Source organism: Uloborus diversus, chromosome 2 (genome assembly GCF_026930045.1).
Source record: "Uloborus diversus isolate 005 chromosome 2, Udiv.v.3.1, whole genome shotgun sequence".
Classification (NCBI taxonomy): domain Eukaryota; kingdom Metazoa; phylum Arthropoda; class Arachnida; order Araneae; family Uloboridae; genus Uloborus; species Uloborus diversus.
This window is the reverse complement of record NC_072732.1, coordinates 211540299-211559987: the sequence shown is the minus strand read 5'-3', so window position 1 is coordinate 211559987 and position 19689 is coordinate 211540299.

Sequence of the window (19689 nt, the reverse complement as noted above, 5' to 3'; positions counted from 1 at the left end):
GCCCTCGGCTCATTTTTCCTTTGTGTACTATTTTGTAAAATTTTCGGTGAATTTATTTTTATGAATTCTGGATTTGCTTCTAGAAAATCTAAAATTATTTCGATGTGATTCTTTGCAACGTAAAACGTATTCTTTGAAGTATGAGCCATTAGCGTGCCAATCGTCAAAATTCGCGCCTTATCTTACACGGATGGAGCAAAACAAAAAGTATCTGCGCCTAAAGACCATTGGTTGGAAGAAATCACGTGCCTCCTCCCCTGCCCCCGTGCCGCCAAAACCGGCGAAAAACTCTTCCTCCCCCATCGCGGCTGGAACTTGGACTCGTCGCCACATAGTGATAAGAATTTTTTTATCTCAGAATTCCACTTTGCGAGATTTCTCGTCACGTGATCGGCTCTGACGTAACGTTTCGAACTCGAAGGTAGAAAATGCTTGGAATGACCTCCCAGGTAGTTTTTGCTGCCTGCATTTTTACCCGACTGTGTGTGCGCGACGCAAAGGAGGGTAATGTGTTTATAAGTCTATGTATGTATGTTTGTTCCTATGTGGCGTTCTGCAGGCTAAACGCATTGGCCAATTTTGGTAATTCTTACATCAATCGATCTGTCTTAACCTCTCGCTCCGGATGTACTTTCCCCTCTTTCTGATGTAAATTCTTTCATGTCTTCCTTATTTGTATTCTGTACTGTAATAAAAAGTATATTATGCGTAACGAAGGCAAGACACTCATATTGTAGTCCTCATCAAAATAAATCCGGGCAATAAGCACCAAATGAAAGAAAGTCGACTCATTCGATTTTCATTTCTAACATGTTGCACTTGTTTTTGCCTTGATTCAAGGGACTGAGTTTCGCAACGTGTACTTTCTTGAGAGGCTTTTTTAGTTTTCCAAGAAAGACTTGACTGACGACGTTTCCGATTTCGCGTTATCATGAGGGTTACGGGCTGTTTATATTGCTGTGCTGTGGTTGACTTCGGTTCGCGCATTTTTGCCGAAGAACAAGCCCATGTAGCTTTAAGTCGAGTTAGGTCCCTAGAGAGACTAATTATCAGTAGTTTAGATCACCGCAAGTTACTTGATAAACCTCACGATACAAACAAACTCTCCCAATGAAATGTCTAGTTTGCGCAATGTACCGTCTTATAATCGTAATAACTAAGCCAATGAAAATTAACTAAAAAGTGAAAAAAAAAACTTATTAAATAAAAACAAAAAACCCGACTGCGTAAAAACCAAAAAAAAAAAAAATTAAAAGAAAGATGCATAAATCCAGTAGTTTAGAATATTATTAAGTACTACTGAATAACTGCACCTTTGAAATAGTTTTATAACCGTAAAAGATAAGGCAAATCATAAATTCAAAAGCAGAATAGAAAGATCAACAGTCGGGGACCATTCAAATTTTACGGGGTTTTTCAATCAGAAAGGAATGGGCCCCGACTGTTGAGTCTTCTATTCTGCTTTTGAATTTATGACTTGCCTTATCTTTGTGCGGTTATAAAACTATTTCAACGGTGTAGTTATTCAGTAGTACTTAATAACATTCTAAACTATTGGATTTATGCATTTTTCTTTTTAGTTTTTTTTTTTTTTTTTTTTTTTTTTACGCAGTCGAGTTTTTTGTTTTTATTTAATAATTTTTTATACTTTTAAAACTTATTATTAATTCAACTTTAAAATTGTTAGATAAATAGAAAAATCGAAAAAGTAAGAAAAGGCATATTATAATCTTTCAATACACATGTCTTAAAATATTATTGTTTTCAATTTTGTTCACAAACTGCAGTAAGTTTTTAGCATGACATATATCTACTTTTGTATTTTATATCATTTTTCCCGTAACGTGTTCTCTCTTAAAAAAATTAAAAAAATAAAAAAAAATTCTCTAATACATGGGTGAAAAGATCCTTCAAATTACCAAAAAGTTTTCCTTTGCAATCGCAATTTAGCGCAAAGGCACTCAGTAATTAACGCATCCGAACAATTCATCATTCTTACACCGAGATAATTCCCGTGCATCCACCCTTTAATCTTTTCCTAAGATAGGATAACGCCCCTCCTCCCTTCAATTTGCAATCTCCTCCCCCCCGTGATGCGATTAGAACAGCTCTACTCTTAATGACGTGGCGTCATCTGATAGGCCGACGGACTGAAAAAAGTCTTGAGTTTTAGGTTTTTCTTTAGAAAGAAAGTTTTTTAATTACTCAAACTTAATCCAAATTTTCTTAATTATCATTGAATGACGCAGATTTATGATCTTAGAAGTATAATGAAGAAAAACTTTGAATTAATTTTATTTTAATGTCGTTAAATAATTGACTTTGTCAAAAAAAAAATTCCTTTTTAAAAATAACTTTTAAAAACTTTAATCCTGTCTTAAAAGACTGGAATTGGTAAATGGTGAAAATTAAAATTTTACTTAGTGATTGAAGAGCTGTAGAAACTATTGTAAGACATCTTAACTAAATGGCGATTTTAATCTAAGGTCTTTTAGAAATTTTTAATTTTGCCAAATATTGCTCAGTTTTTTTTTCTTCTTCAACAAAAAGGTTGTGCTGAAATTAAAAAAAAAATAATTAAACTCCATTTTGATTTATAGTCAGAGCATTTCTATTTAATTGCATAGTACAATATAGTACAAAGATTTCAAAAACTTTACAATAACAGTTAAAGTGTAGCTTCCAAGCAATAACTTCAGAGTTTATTACATTATGACGGGGTGGTTTCCAAATTTTTTCCTATTGCCTGATGCCTTTGAAGAATTAGACTTTTGTCACGGCACCCTTTCTTGTCTGAATCATACATAATATACAGATACAGAAGACCGCGACACCCACTTAGGGAACCGCTTGGATTAAGAAATGAGCTGTATGGAATGTTGCTAACTGTTAATTTAAGATCAGAATGCTAATCTTCTAACCTTGCCAGCAGAGAGCAGCACTGCGGTTGTGCAGTTCTGAATTCGAACTTTCTAAATTGTATGAAGTGATACAAAGTTATACAGCATGTTTTCAAGTAACCCTAAATCTCTACAAGGGGAAATTGTATCTTTCCCTCATACTAACATGCATAACATTTATTCAAAATGAAATGTTTAAGGGGAGTCAGTACCCTAAATACTTTCAAAAACTCAATTTTTTTGATTTTGATATATTTTAAAACTCCATTTCAATACCTTTTTAACGATACAAACTTCTTGATCGTACTCATATTAGACGCTAGTTAAAATATGCTTTGAAAAAATGTAAACCTATTTTGGAGATGTATGATTTTCCTCTTTAAATTGCAATATCTCGAAATGGTATTTTTTTAAACTAAATGTTCCTTTTTCTCAGAAACTAAATAGTGTTAGGCTTTGAAATTTTTACCACCTATTCCATACATCTAACTGCATATACTGAAGTAAACTTTTTCTCATATTTGAAAAATATTTTTATCGAGCTGATTTCGTGTTGCAAAACGGTATTTTTTGAAAAAAAAAAATTGAATTATTGGCGTCTTGAATCCAAATTATATTTTCGCAATCACGAGCGTGTGTATGCGCGTGTGTGTTTGTGTAGACGCATGTGTGTGTGTTTGTGTGTTTGGGTGCTGTGTACGCGCGTGTGCGTGTAGGCGTTCGTGTGCTTGTGTAGACGCTCGTGTGTGTGTGTGTATGCAGTCATGTGTGTTTGTGTCTGTGTGCAGGCATGAGTGTGTGTAGGTGTGTGTGTAGGTGCGTGTGTGTGTGTATGTAGGTGTATGTGTGCGTGTGTGTGTAGATATGGACGCAACCTGGACACTGTTTTCACAAGAGAAACAGCATCGTGAAGCGGCCGGTCGACGGTTATGATGCAGAGAGTGCTGGCGGGAAAATAAAACCAGCATAACATCAAAAACAGTCAAATGAGAACAATAAGCAATCGTGATTGCTCAAAAAACAATGAATTACACATTAGAATTAAAAAAAAAATCTTTCTTTCTGTAACATTTTACTTCAGTATAGAGAAAAGAGTCTACTTAAGATACAGAAAAAAATTCAAAATTGTATCTTTAATAGACTTTTAGAAAAAAGGTACATGAACCTGTGCAAATTAACATTGATTGTATACGGTGTACTGACTCCCCTTTAAGATTTCCAGCATGACTACACATATCTCTGCTGCGTTGTACTTTTCCATTTCAGTAAAATCAGAAGTTTGATTACCAGTTCTACACAGAAAATCAATCACTTACATTTTTCTGCTGGGAGAAACTCGGCTACAGAATTGTGGAGCAAGCTAAATGCACGTTACGCGTTATAATGATATTTTAATGGACTTTGAATTTGCTTAGCTATTCTGAAATTCTACTCTTTTTCAGTCGAGAAACAAATTAACTTTAGATTAAAGTGATTTGAGAGCGTCAAAATTATTCATAAAGTTTTAGGTGGCTTTAAATTACTGATAGAGGCAGTATTAAAACATTGTTTCTGCTGCTAAGTTGATTCTCGTAACTAACTCTTACAGTTATTAGTTAATTTTAATGTTTTGTGAGTATTATTGTCTAATTAATGACAGCTATGTTATACTTTACGAGTATTATTGTCTATATTAGGTCAACTATATAATAATTTATGATCATTATTGTTTAATTTTGGACGATTATAAATGCTTTGTGAGTAGTATTGCGTAATATAGGTCAACTATGTGATCCTTTATGAGTATTATTTTCTAATTTAAGAAAACTATATAATAATCTGTAAGCATTATTGTCTAATTTTGGACATCTATGCAGTAAATTTACGAACATTCGGACCACTATATAATACTTTATGAGTAGTATTTTCTAATGTTAAAAAACTCTATAATACTTTATAAGTAGTATTTTCTAATGTTAAAAAACTCTATGATACTTTATGTGTAGTATTTTCTAAATTTAGGCTACTATAAAATACTTTCGGAGTTTTTTTTTTCTTTTCTTTTCTTTTCTTTTCTTTTTTTTTTTTTTTTTGCTAATAGTTGAAAATCTCACTATAAAACGATGAACGGGACAGTTAAAAATAGAATTATTGGGGTTCAAAAAATTCCCTGAACTACTGCACTTTATAAAATAACCTGTCTAAGGAGAAAATTTCTCGATAGTTCTTTGCTTTAAGCCTCGCTTTTCTATTTTAAAATTTGTACTTCAAACGCCTAAATGTTCTTTTCGCGAAAGCAAGAAAAAATTAACATTTACCAATCATATGCGCAGCTTTTGAAGCCATTATCGAACCATTAAATACAAAACTACGCTCTGGATTTTACTTTATTTTTAAATAACCGACTAGGGCTTCAGCAAGAAATTCCCGACAAAAAATGAAAAATATATGCATAAAGGAATAGTTTTTCGTAAGTTAATGACGCCTGCATTCATTAAAGCCCAGGCAAAAGCGGGTATATCTTATCGGTTTTAACCCTGCTTCTTTGCTGTTTCATGATGACTGAATTTTTCTTTTTTAACTCTTCGCGGCTTAATCAAATTCCGATACTTTCATCTAGTAATAAACGCATTTTGTTCCTTGCCGTAAATGTTTCACCTCAAAGGAATTTCGAAATAAGGGTCGTTTGTAGATATTCAAAGTTATTTTTGCGTTTAAAATCTGAGAGTGAGTGCTTTTTTTCCCTTTCTTATTTAATCGATATTTTTTAACCCAGACGATTTTTTTTCAATGACAAATTTTACCAATTTTAATATTTCTGGTTAAAGACTATTGTACATGACTTACTTCGGATCGTTATCAGAAATCCATCATACTTTCTCGATAATATTTTTTCTCTTTCTATGATTATATTCTATAGAAATTACTTTACAAGAAATGAAATATCGCGTGTTTTTTTTCTCAAAAGTGAGGCACTATCAAAATTAATTTGAACTCGATATGATTCTTTGAAAATCATGTTTTCTTATTTTTTGAAGTAGAAACGTTTGTGTGGATCAGTTTTTTTGTTAATGTATGAGCCTAAGTCTGCGTTTCGAGTATACTACGCAGTAATAAACTCATAAAATCTTTATCACTTTCAGAACTATTCATTTTTAGTTACACTAATAATAGTCAAAATAGTGCTATGAATTGAGTATGAACATTATACGATCCTAAACAGAGAAAATGATTAAAAAAACTGCTTTCAATAGAGTTTAGCCTCTTACCTTAAATCCACTTTTAAAAATTTTAACAGCAATATTTCAACTTTAACTGCATCTTTTGTAAATTTTTAAAGTATATCCTGGGCTTTTTTAGGTTATCAATTTCCCAGTCCTGCGTGATCTCGATATTGCAGATGCCGACAGAAACTTTTACAGAAGAACGGTGTGAAACGACTTTCGTCATAATACTGATTGATTCAAAAATATGGTTCCTCTTGACTAAGTCTCTCCAAATATGCGCTCTCATTTCTAATTGAGGCAGTGAGAAGCAAAGTTATCTAATCCAAAATTAAAGTTTGGATTAGTGCAAAGGGGTAAGAGAACATTTCCACTGTTTTGGGGCAAGAGATGGTACTAGTAACTCTGGTAGGTGCTGTTGAACCTTTACGAAAAAACTTTGAAAAACCTTTACATGGAAAGCCTACCTAAGGACTGATCTTTTAATGCGGTTTGCTCGAAACTTTAAAACGTCCACTTACATCACGTTGTTTCTCACTGCCTCGGTTTAAGAAAAAAATCGTACAAATCAAATTTGAATAAACCATTTTAAAGCTACGCCATTAAATCTCCTAATAAACCTGCAAAAATCACGTTTATCTTTATTGAGTCTCTCAAAATCAAAGCTAATCATTTCATTAAAAATTGGAAAATTATAGTTGAATCAGCCATTTAAAAACTACGTCATAGTAGCCAAAATCACACTCATTTCGAATTCGTTTAGAAAAGACGTCCCTCCTGATTAAGTGATTCACAGTTTATGTCAGGCTGACCAGAAGTCAAAAATTCCACTTTAACTGTTTCCATTATACTTGATTCTTGTCTTGTTTTGGCTAATTGTTGAAAGTTCAGCAATTCCGATGTTAATTTGCTTTCCTTTTAGGCATGCATATATTGATGTTTCTTTTATTTATATTGTAATTGATTTAGAGATATTCCTTTTTTGATGAGTATCATTTACTGCAAAAAATGTTTCCTATTTTATGTGAAATTCTGAAATAAATTGATAAACAAACACGAAATCACTATCTCAGTATATTAACGAAGAACTATTACAGTATATTATATTACCAAAAAACTACTAGCGACCGAAAATTTGAAAAATTACTAACTATGAAATCAAGGCATGACATCAGAGAGCACTAATTAGCACAAAAAATTGTTAGACAATGGCTTAAGGTAAAAACTATCAACACTAAAAATTACGATATGAAAGCAACTGATTAATCATATTGCGATGCTGCCAAACGCTAGTTTTTTTTTTTTTTGGGGGGGGGGGGGGGGCAAGAAGATGTTCATTGGTGGACAGTCAAGGAGACGGAAATTATAACTAATAGAAAATATATTTATGGGGGGGGGGGGTTGATGAGTTCAGTTTCATTAAAAATGAAACGATAATTCCAAATTTACTATCAAGACCTTGCAAATAGCTTTGATCAAGAAAGGGATACAGTATAAAAAATAATATGATTTTAAAAAGAGTTGTGCAACTTACTATACCACAATTTACTAAAATATTTATTATACTTTTAAAAAAAATTATTATACTTTAAAAAAGTCCCGTTTTGAATCAAAGCTAAAATAAATAAATAAAGTTTTCGCGCACAAGCTATTTCATTGTGAATTATAAACAACTAAAGTATCGTACTAGAAATTCTGAGTTATTCACAATTCACGCTATAATATTCGAACTCTCAACATGACACCCATCGATTAATCGATATTGAATGACACTTCCGAGCAATTCGTCGCGATCCCAGTGTCTTTTTGACATTCCATTCACATGTCCCGCCCTCCCGAGTCCACTCTGATATTACAACTTTTTGAGAAGTTTACGAACGTAACAATCGTCTTTTAAAAGTGCCACAGCTGGGATGTCCCTTCTTTCCGGCTGTCAGTCACGTGATCGAAGAACGTGATTTCGGAGTCACCCCCCGAGGGGGATGGCAAGCAGAAACAAGGGAAGTGTCGTCTGCCTGATGCGGATTTGACATCCGAGAGAAGCGACCGGGGGAGTTTCGACCATGTGCGATACAATTCAAACCTGAATCTTCTGAGATTTGACTGCGAAAAGTCAGCCATCGGATCGAGAGGGATGATTTTTGTGACATGTGGAAAGATAACTGCATCGTCAGGATATCATCGTATGAAAAGTTTCGGGAATGTCCTATACTTGGAGACATGAAATCTTGTCCCAGAGTTATTTTTTGAGCCACATCGTTAGAGCTTTAAACAAATCATCTAAATCATAAACATACCGAGATCTTTAAATAAATGATGCTCGTACATTGACTATCCGATAAATCAGTGCCTCCGAGCCTTTTTTACACGAGGCCTGAATCTTGTATTAATATGAACTTCGCGGGTAAGAACACATCGAAAATTTAATCATGTTTGATTTTTTTTTCCTTAGATTACATGCGAAAACACGGGAAAGGCAGAAAAACTACAAACAAAGAATTGTTATTATGATTGCAACATACTTATTTTTATCAATGCGAAGTTTCCATATGAGGTTATGAGAAGCAAAGGTGTGACGTTTAAATTTTCAAATTTTGAGTAAAACGCGTTTAAATATAACATCCTAGGTAGACTTACATTGACTTTTTTTTCCAAATAATGCTGTATAACAGCACCTACCCAGGTTACTAATACTATCTTTTGCCCGAAGACAGAGGAGAGGTACCCCTAATATTTGTACCAGTTACCTCCAAATTTTTAATTTTGCCACCCTTTGCTTCTCACTGCCTAATATGTATTTTAGAAACAAACTTCTGAATATGTTGACTATTCTGACTGACAGACGAATTTGCATTAATCATTCTTAAACCCAAATAAAAATAATTGGGTATTTCGCACGTTTCCAAAACAAAGTTTTCGATTCGGTACATTGAGCACGACTTGGCCACATGGATCAGTTTTGTGGGACGCAAATGGTCCGCAAGCCGTAGGTTGAGCACTCCTGCGATAAATAGTTGAGTACATTTGAAATGCAAATTGGGATCTATATTTGCTGTAGTATTAGAGATTGATAAGAGATCTTCATATAAATATGAATCATGACGATAATCTAAGCATGTCTTCAATTGCAAACTTCGCAATTATCCCTTACTACAATGGAAAAAAAATCTGAAACGTTCCTGGAAAATGACCAGCATCTCATGCTCATAATTTCCTAAAAGTAACATATCTGAAAAAAAAAAAAAAAAGAAAGAAAAAGAAAAAAAAAAAAAAAAAAACAACAACGTACGGGACAGCTTAGCGCTACAAGTCAGAAACGTTCCTGAAATTAACCGAAATGTTAAAAAATTAACCGTTCAAACCTGCTTTCATGTTTACAGCCAAAATATAAACCCTAGCGTTTGCTCTAGTTGAATTGTAGCTAGGTGGTTTGAAACCATTGAGAAGAGATAAAACGGATGGAGTAAAGACTTTCATTAGTGAAGGAAAGACCTCAAGTCACGTGGTCGATTTTAAAAACAGGTTTCTTCGGCTAGTTTCACGCCAAACTTGTTAACAATTAGTCGTTGTTGAGTCACGTGACGTGAGGTCTCTGTCGAAGCTTTTGCTAAGCCAAAAATTGGACTTGCTCCCCCCATTTACTAATTCTTGCTCTAAGTTTTAAACACGTTTTCAAGTTCGATGCGTGCTAATTATTGTTTGTATTTGGAAGAAGAATATGAAACGATGGACATAATCAGTCAAAGACCATATGAGAAAGGTGTATTTATCTCCAAATTAGTCTTAATAAGACTAGGAGACTTTTATTTATTAAACGATACCTGTAACGATTAAAATTGCGGAAAACGATGTATCGTTGAAATGAATGCTGAAGGTAGGTAACTCGTTCAGTTTTTATCATATGTACGTGAAAAATTGTACAAATTAATGTTTTTTCACGAAGTTCGCGGAATGTGAAGGCTTAGTTTTAGTGCTATTTTACTACCACTGATGAATTTAATTTTTGTAAAAGTATTTCTGTCTCTTTCGAACAAAAATTTTGAATGAAAGTTCAATCTTTTAATCTTTTTTTTTACAAATTTGTTGTTATCTAGTTATAGTACTTACTCAAAAGACAAAATATCTTTACTAATAATAAAGCAGAAAGGCTCTCTGTCGGGATCTCTGTCTGTCAGGATCTCTCTCTGTCAGAATCTCTGTGACGCGCATAGCGCCTAGACCGTTCGGAATATTTTCGTGAAATTTGACCCAAAGTTAGTTTGTAGCATGGGAGTGTGCATCTCGAAGCGATTTTTCGAAAATTCGATGTGATTCGTTTTCTATTCCAACTTTAAGAACAAAATTATCATAAGATGGACGAGTAAATTACGAAATTATCATAACGTGGAACCGTAACATGGTAACAAACCAATTGGCGAGAAAATTCACCACACATTATTTGTAAATATGCAGGCGAACCAAAAGACCTTTTAATTTTCTATTACGGGCAAAGCCGTGCGGGTACTACTAGTATTATATAATTAAAAAAAAGAAACATAAATAAATAAAGTTCCATTTGTACTTCTTAGCGAATCGTTAATAGCAATGACACTTCTTTACTGTTTCAATATTTTTCAGTAATTTAAAATATTTTTCAATAATTTAAAAAAATGAATGCACTTTTCCTATATTTTAAGTTAACCTTTTAAATAGCACATCATATTTGATTAAATTTTTAAACTCTGCGTGATTTCCTCCGTTTATTTATATCATTGATTATTATCAATATTTTAAAAAATCTTTTAACTACTTTGGGCTTCAAAAAATGGTTGCAGTTCCAAGATTTTATCAAAAAATTCTAAAAAACAAAAGTGAATCATAAAAAGCTGAAGAAAAAAAAGGATAAATCCATTTTGCAGATCGTAAGACTCTAGTTTACCGTGTGTACCGGCTGTTGAAAACTACACCAAGCATTTCCACTTTCTAGCTTTAAATTTCCTGGCTGAATACAGTTCCTGATCAAACTTACTGGAAGAAAGGAGCAAAATGGCTTCACTGGTGCTTGGCAGAATAAATAAAACACTGCTGCCATTCCTGTGAAATAAATGCTGCGAGTTTAAAATGGAAAATGACGCTATTGGATGGAGGCCGGGATGGCATATTTTCTTCCTAAACTGACTCTTGAGAAACATATCTTTTATATGAATGTTCCCTTTCGGCATCACATTTTTCATATTCTCGAGACAGAACCTTTTTTTATGGTGTTTTAAAAACCTACACACATAAATTGAACATTGCAGTTCGATTTACGAGAGCATAGAAATTTAGAAGCAGTTTTGTTGATACCATCAACTCCACCATCTTAAACTTAAGCAGTCTTAATGCTTGTTTTCTGCTAGTAAATTAGACGCAGTAGTGCACAACCCTTTTCCACCCGACGGCCGCATCTCAAATTAAAATCATTTCTGCGGTCCAGAACGCAAATAAAATTTCAAAGTATTTCATTATTTTCTAAATATCATGGAAAAATAGGGGAAAGGAAAGAAAACTACCAACTTAATAATGCTTGTTGATATTATTACTAGGTGCTTATTTTCTGAAATGCATCTGATTTTTAGCAACCAACTTTTGAATGTATGGCCAATTTGCTGATTTTCACTAATCGTGCTTTTCGATCTGTACCATGGAACAAAACAACGGGCCACACGGATCAGTTTTGCGGACCGTAGGTTGAGCATCACTGTGTTAGAGCAGTAAGTAAGCAGTTTTCTATTTACTGTCTTAAATGATCGATGTTATTAAAGACCCATAAGCATTGTGAACAAATTTGAGCAGAATAAAAATTGTTGTCAGAATTTTTTTTTCTTGCATAAAATAAAGGTTGGAGGGTGACGTAAATAATTTTTATTTCTTTTCTTCCAGGGTTTGAAAAATAAGGAAGCTATGAAATCATATTTTATTTTGCTTTTTATTTGGTAAGGAGGGGGGGGGGGAGAGGTATATCCATTCTTTTAGGTGATATACGTCCACTGCATTAAGAACAACAAAAATATATATGAAAGTCACATTTTTTTTTCTTTTATCCTTTAATAGTTTGTTCAACTTTGGTCTCATTTTTCATCAATTTTTTTATTCAGGTTTTATAATGAGAAAAAAAGCAAAATATTTTGCTTGTAGAATTTTAAACCTTCGGAAACTTATACTAATTTACGAAAGTTTTTGGTGACATTCATAATTTCATCACATTTTATGGAGTTAAATATTTAATTCTGGTAAGCTAGCCACTGTAGAGTACCGGTACTGTCTGGAAACTAATATATTTCGGGGCTGAATAAGTGCTAAACACATAAAATTGACAGATTTTCAACTAATGCAGAAACCTTCAGAATTGGAAGCCCCCCCCCTCCACCCCCATTTTTATAATGACACATATGAGCCTCTGCAGATTAAACTAACTTGCTTAAGCATTATTTTCATCCTAAATTCACGTAGCCATTATTCTTGGAAAAGCCCTGAAATAATTTTCCTATAGCTTTTAAGTAACCATATAATCTATTTCTCCGTGCTAGATTGTTAACTTTTATAATAAATTACTGTAATAAAACATCTTAATCAATTTTACAATTTCAACTTCCTGAACATTTGAAACACATTAAAGTGGATGCGATCTTCAACACTCTCGTTTAAATAAAATTATTGGGTTCACGTACTCATTAATTGCTGTACTTTATATAAAATTTACAATGTGATACAAAGAAAAAGTTTTGCAACTTTATAAATATCTGAAACTGTAGTTAATGTGCTATAATCATTTAACTATTACAAGAAAGTTCAGAAGAGTTCATTTATCACTTTTCGTCTATCTAAGAAAATGGCTCATAATTATTCACCACCTATTATACTAAACTCTTATTTAAGTTTAGAACAACATTTAAGTGAAATAATGGAGTGCTAATGATCCATTCTACATCACACACGGGATACATTTCAACACATTCAAACTCCGTGACCGCTTTTTAAAAAGTTACAAGCATTGTAACTTGATTACGAATCTAAAGAAACAGTAGTAGATTTTATTTTTTCATGTTTTTAAATTTATGTTTCAGTAAGCACTATTGAACCTCACTACCGTATACTGGTTACACTGCAATACTTGTTCGTCCGCTGATTCCATTCATCAAGACAGAAGTGCCAAACCCCTCAAGAGAAAGGGCGCACTCCCCCCCCCCCAAATATCATAAATGCCCCCCAAATCAAGAGCCATCCCCAAAATAACAGGAACTTACCCCTCAAAATAACCTCTCCGCCCTCAAAATTTCAATTTCGCAGTCTGCGCCATGACCCCCTCCTAGGTGGGCTCTCCTGGTAAAGGTATGCAATGGTGAATATTAGACCCGATTGGCATTCTGTACGTGGGCTGTAAGAAAAAAGTAGCTGACCTTATTTCCTTGTGAAAAAACCTAATGGATATAATTCATGAGTTAACTTTGAACATTTCTAAGCACCCGTGTCTTGGAAAATTTGATACTGTGGAACTATTCCAACCGTTCCGTAATTTTTCTTCAAATTCAAAAGTCTGTTACGCATGAACTGAATCAAGCTCTATTTGCCAGTTGCTGTTGCTATTGGTAATCAGATAAAATAAATAACACCTGTGCTCAAAGGATCAAGTTTAGCTCGAGCAAACGCTTCTGTTGATTCATATCTATCTGGTTTTCAGACACGAAAATTCGGATATTTTTCGAGCCCTCTTATACTAAAAGAGCAGAGCCTTTTCATTCTGTATCGAATATTATGAATTGTTTGCACTTTTGCAATCTTAATTTAAACCATAAACAACTAAAACCATTGGGTCGACAATACGATTTTGGATGCTGACATCCAAAAGGCCATTAAAGAATTATTCTCGTAATCAATTTTAAACCTTTAAATCTGTTTCGCGGGAATAAATGTTATCATTGAGCAAAATATTTTAAATTTTCAGATTTTTAAAATCGTTATTAAAATCTGGTATTTGAAGTATATGAGCTTCATTTGAGGCACCGAGAAGCAAAGGGCTGTGAGTGCCAAAACTACAAATTAGGAAATAACCAATGCAGACGGTGAGTGAATCTCTCATATGTCTCAGAGCAAGAGATAGTACTAGTAGCCCTGGTAGGTGCTGCTAGACAGTATGATTTAGAAAAACGTTTCAATGATAGCTTAAAAAAGGACCTTATGAGTCCTATGGGATTGCAAATTTATCTGGGTATCTTAATAAATCAGGACTTCAAGTTTAGTCAACAATGCAGCATTGCTAGTAACAAAGTCAACAAAATGCTTGGGTTTATCAATAGATCTATTTCAAACAAATCTAAGAAGGTTCTTCTGCCTTTATATAGGAGTTTAGTAAGACCTCATTTGGAGTACGCTGTTCAGTTTTGGTCGCCTTATCTGAAGAAAGATTGGTATTGGAAAGTGTTCAAAGAAGGGTAACTAGATTAGTAAGGGGACTCTCAGATTTAGATTATGATACCAGACTTAATGGGCTTAACATGTATAGCTTGGAGCAAATTAAAGTCAGAGGGGACATGATTAAGTTATTTAAATTTATCAAAATGAAAGATGTAAATGGATTAAATTTTTGCGGAGAAAGCAGGACGAGAGGTCATTATTTTAAACTATTTAAATCTCAGGATAACTTGGAAATTAGGAAAAACTACTACTTTAGTAGGGTCGTGGGCACTTGGAATAGCTTACCAGAAGAGGTGGTAATGAGCAAGGGGGCGGATAGCTGTAGGAGGGCCATTGATCTTCATTGGCGACTAATTAGTTGACTAGGACCAGCCTAGCTGGGCCCAGAGCCTGTTGCTAGTCGTCACATTTGTATTTGTATTATCTTTAAACGCATTTTACTCAAAACTTGATGATGTCCACTTACATCCCGTTGCTTTTCACTTCCTCATATGGAGATCAGATTTGTTGAGGTACTTAAGTTCTTCCTTCCAGCACAAGTATACAACTGAAATTCATTCGACATCATTATCTTATGCCGCTCGCCCTATGCTCACAAGGGAACCTAACGTGTAGTGTTTAAAGAAAAAAGAAAAGGCAGGAAAAGAAAAGAAACAAACACTCCTACGCGAGAAAAATTATGACCCATTTTATCATTCCATTTAAAAGTATAATTTCGCAACAAAATAAAATAAATCTCACTATCTCACTGAATCCACTAATTTATCAGCACATTTACTAAATCGGATTTTTTCGAACCCTTCCCGCCCGAAATTATCCGTCTCGAAAAAAAAGCAAGCACATTTATAAATCTTGCGCATAATTTCGAGTCTCTTGAACTCCTTTAGGAAATATTCTTTCAAATTAGGGTGCAAAAAATCACAAAACAGCCACACAGGTCCTATTTCTCACACGTTTGCAATGGAATGGATTTTGTTTTCTTTTAGGAGAACCCACTGCTTGTGCGAAAAAGGAAAGGCGTCTTATATTTTAATACGGTCAGCTAATAAAAGCCATCTGCCGCCGCCAAATAAATAATAAAACTCAGCTGAGCGTAAGACAAAAACAAAGCCGAAAAGGCGCAGTAATGCGTTTGTAGGTTCCACGGAAGAATGGCTGCACTGAATCTTCGTTTTGGCTTTTCTATCTCTTGTAAAATGTGTAGTAATCACTGATCGACAGTGGTGGATTTGCTGTTAAAAATATTTATTTATTTATTAAAAATATTGCACACCACAGAAAAAATCCGGCTACAGTCGCAACAATAATATACAAATAGCAATAAACAAAATTATACGTTTAAAATATTAAAACATATAGACTTAAAATTGTAAAATGACAAGTTAAAAATATCTAAATCACGACAATGAATTTTAAAAAGTTTGCAAAATTTAAGAAGATAAAAAAAAAATCAACATACGTAGTTCCGGCTGCTAAAAAAATAAATAAATAAATAAAGAAGAACGACTCCTAAGAGTCCTACTTGGGACAGCAAGTTGTATCGAATTAACGATATCAGAGCAGTCAATTAAATCTTATAGAAAAAAAAGAAGGCACAAAAGTTCCCGGCGTGATTTAAGAATGGGAACATTATAAATATTACATAGTAAATAATATAATTTAGAATGTTAAATTATAAAATCATTTCAAAATCTAAATACTATTTAGATGTTAAGTGCAGTAAGTCTCTGAATGATACTAATTGATTGCTTAAAACTTGTGATTTTTTTAGTCTTTAGAGCGAACGTTTTCTCTTTTTACATACTGCAAAACATATCTATCAAAGTAGTCTCGTATATGAACAATTCTCACCGAATCTAAGCAAATTAAATGCCATTTTGCAAAGATCTTTTTTTCTTTACCAGCTTCTAACCGGTTCCCATTTTTACCTCCCATCCAATACAAAGCTAGTCAGTGTTTTATAATGGAACCGATCACTTTCATGATCTCTTCTGCATTTGTATATTTCACTCCCTCACGCACTCAGTTATTCAATCTTGTATATTTTACTCTTTCAAAATGAATTTGACTCCTTTAAAAATTGTGAAAGATTATTTTCACTTCTACAAAAAAAAAAAAAAAAGTTCCATATCTCTGTCTTGGACCCCTTGCAAGTTTTATCGTTTAACATAATCAGGGTAGCCAACCTTTGAAAAATAATTTGAGGAGCATCTCTATTGATTTTGAGGAACAATTTAAAATTTTGCGGAGCAGTTCAGAATTTTGTGCAAAAATCAATAAAATTAACTATAACCACTAATCTGATTTTCTGAGAGCTTTAATAATCATTTTAAGCACTAGTATGAAAGTAATTATTTTAAAATTAATAAAACAGTTTTAAACACTATTTCAATCTTTGAGTATAAGCAACTTTAATTTCGCATTTTTTACATGCTTGTTATGATGAAATAGGAAAATTTAAGCTTGAAAAGTTCGGCAGGGGAATGCGGAGAAGAAGAACTTCTTTCTGGAGTCACGGAGTTTCGCCATTTTTGCGGAGCAGTTGGCAACCCTGCATCATTTAAAATATATCTGTGAAAGATTAGTGATGTTCCCTTCAATTTTTCTGAAGGTATACTCCCAGTAATCAACTACGCAAAATATGTCAATGCGATCATACACATAATATGCCATAAAATGAAAATTTTTGAAGGTTGCGGGTGCACGCTATATATCTAAAAAAATGTTTGAGAGCATACGGCGTATATAGAGTATACCTTATGAGAACACCACTGTGAAAGATAGTCCCATGTGTAAACTCATGTCTCACCGAACCTAAGCAAATTAAATGCCTTAAGGCGATTCTCGAAAAAATATCCCGTGCGTAACGCTAAGTTTTTCCAGCTAACCAAAGCCTTCAAAAAATAATTCTGTTGGGGAATAATACATGCTTCAATATACTATCAAAGCATTACAATCAATCCCATATTTAATTAATATTTTACTTGAATAGAATAAAAAACTTAGCATTACGCACGGACATTTTATATATATATATATATAAGAACCGCCTATTGGTTTATTCATCTTTCTTTCCCTACCAGCTTCTAACCCGTCCCCATTTTTTCCTCCGATCCATAGAAAGTTAGTCAGTGTTTTTTTAATAGAACAGATCACTATTATGATTTCTTTAGTATTTGTATATTTCACTCCTGCACACACTCTTTTATTCACTCTTGTATATTTCCCTCCTTCAAAATGAATTTCATTCCTCTCAAAATTGTGAAAGATTTTTTTCGTTCCTAGAAAAAAAAATAGTTCCATATCTCTGTCTATAACCCCTTGCAAGTGTTATTATTTGACATAAAATAAATATATGTATGAACGATAGTTTCATGTATAAACTTTTCTCACCGAACCTAAGCAAATTAAATACCTTATTGTATACATCTTTCTTTCCCTAACAGCTTCTAACCCGTCCCCATTTTTACCTCCCATCCATAGAAAATTACTCTGTGTTTTTTATGGAACATATTATTACTGTTCATTCTCAAAAGCAAAGACTATCACTCAGGATATATTCCATTTTAAAAAGGGGCGATAGGTTGCGGATGGGCACTTTCCGTTCGCACTTGCTATCTCTGTCTTTTTCGACGCTACTTTGGAAGAACTGCTGAGCCCGTTATTTTGCACCTTTTACTTCCGGGTTTGCCTCTCCATTTTGATAAAATAAGAGCAGACTTGACGCATGCGCAAATTGGCGCTAGGTGTCGGGTAAAGAAAACAGACAGTATTATGATCTTTTCTGTATTTGCATAGTTCACACCTCCACACACTCATTTATTCACGCTTGCATATTTCACTCCTTCAATATGAATTTCACTCCTCTAAATTTGCGAAGGAGTATTTTCACTCCTTGAAAAAAAAAAAAAAACTCTTTCCATATCTCTGTCTAAGACTCATAGCGAGCGATATCTTCTGACATAATTCAAAATATATTTATGAAAGATAGTCCCATATATAAACTATTCTCAGCGAACCTAAGCAAATTAAATGTCAATGCTACACTTGAGAAAAGAACGACCGTAAAGTACTAATGCCATAATTAAACAGAGCGAGAGATGGCTGCTAAAGAGGTCAGAATAATGAGTTTCGTTTGTTGACTTCTCTCTAAGGGGTAAGTATATGGTAACGAGAAGTCTCTTAAGTGTCTTATTTGATTTTTCTCGAGGAGGACATATTTTACAGAGCTTGGTCTCTATTCGTTTATTGGGTTAGATATTATAATTAGAGCTTTGTTAGAGACAGGCCGCCATTTAGTGTCCATATGGACATAGATACATGGGTAAAAATGCAGCGCATCCATGTTTATTTTTGCAATCATTAGTACTAGATACATGCATCCTATTATAACAATAGTCAAAACATAATGCATAGTTAAGGTATTAAACTTAAGGCGAAAAGTTAGAAGTATAAAAATACACAATCTAAATTTGCACGCAGCATTTAGGTCCCTGCAATCACATTTAAAGATATAACCTACATTAAAAACAATACAAACTGAGAAATTTTGACATTTGTATGTCCATGTTTCTAGGGAATGAAACGTAGCATTTAGTGACATAAACATATAACATATTATATATTTTCGTAACATATATTACATATTTTCATGCCTTCTTTAAATTCAAGAGCTCACATTTCTTTGCATTGAAAAAAGGGATTCTTGAACCCTTAAAACAGGTATCTGCAATCAAATAATTTTGCTTTATCTGCGTTGTTCACCGCTGCTAATTTCAATAAAATATATATTCTGCAAAATGTATTTTTCTCTTTTATGAGCTGTACTTTTCTAAATAAATTTTGATCCGTTCATTAAAAAAAAAACTGCTTAAATCATTTTGCGTTTGCTCCTCGACATTAAATATAGTTTACCGTGAAATACCAACTTTAGAGAAAGTCGACTTTCACAGGTGATTCACAGGAAATATTCGATAATTCGCCGATATCTTGCCCATATGAAGGGAGATATCATTCCCTGGTTAATATCAACATATCCAGATTTCGGTCTTTCACTTTCACAGTATGCATTGCAGGCAAACAAAATCTTTACATTTGGTTGGCAATTAAAAACTTTACATGCTAACTCTTTTTTATGATTTTACTCGGCATGC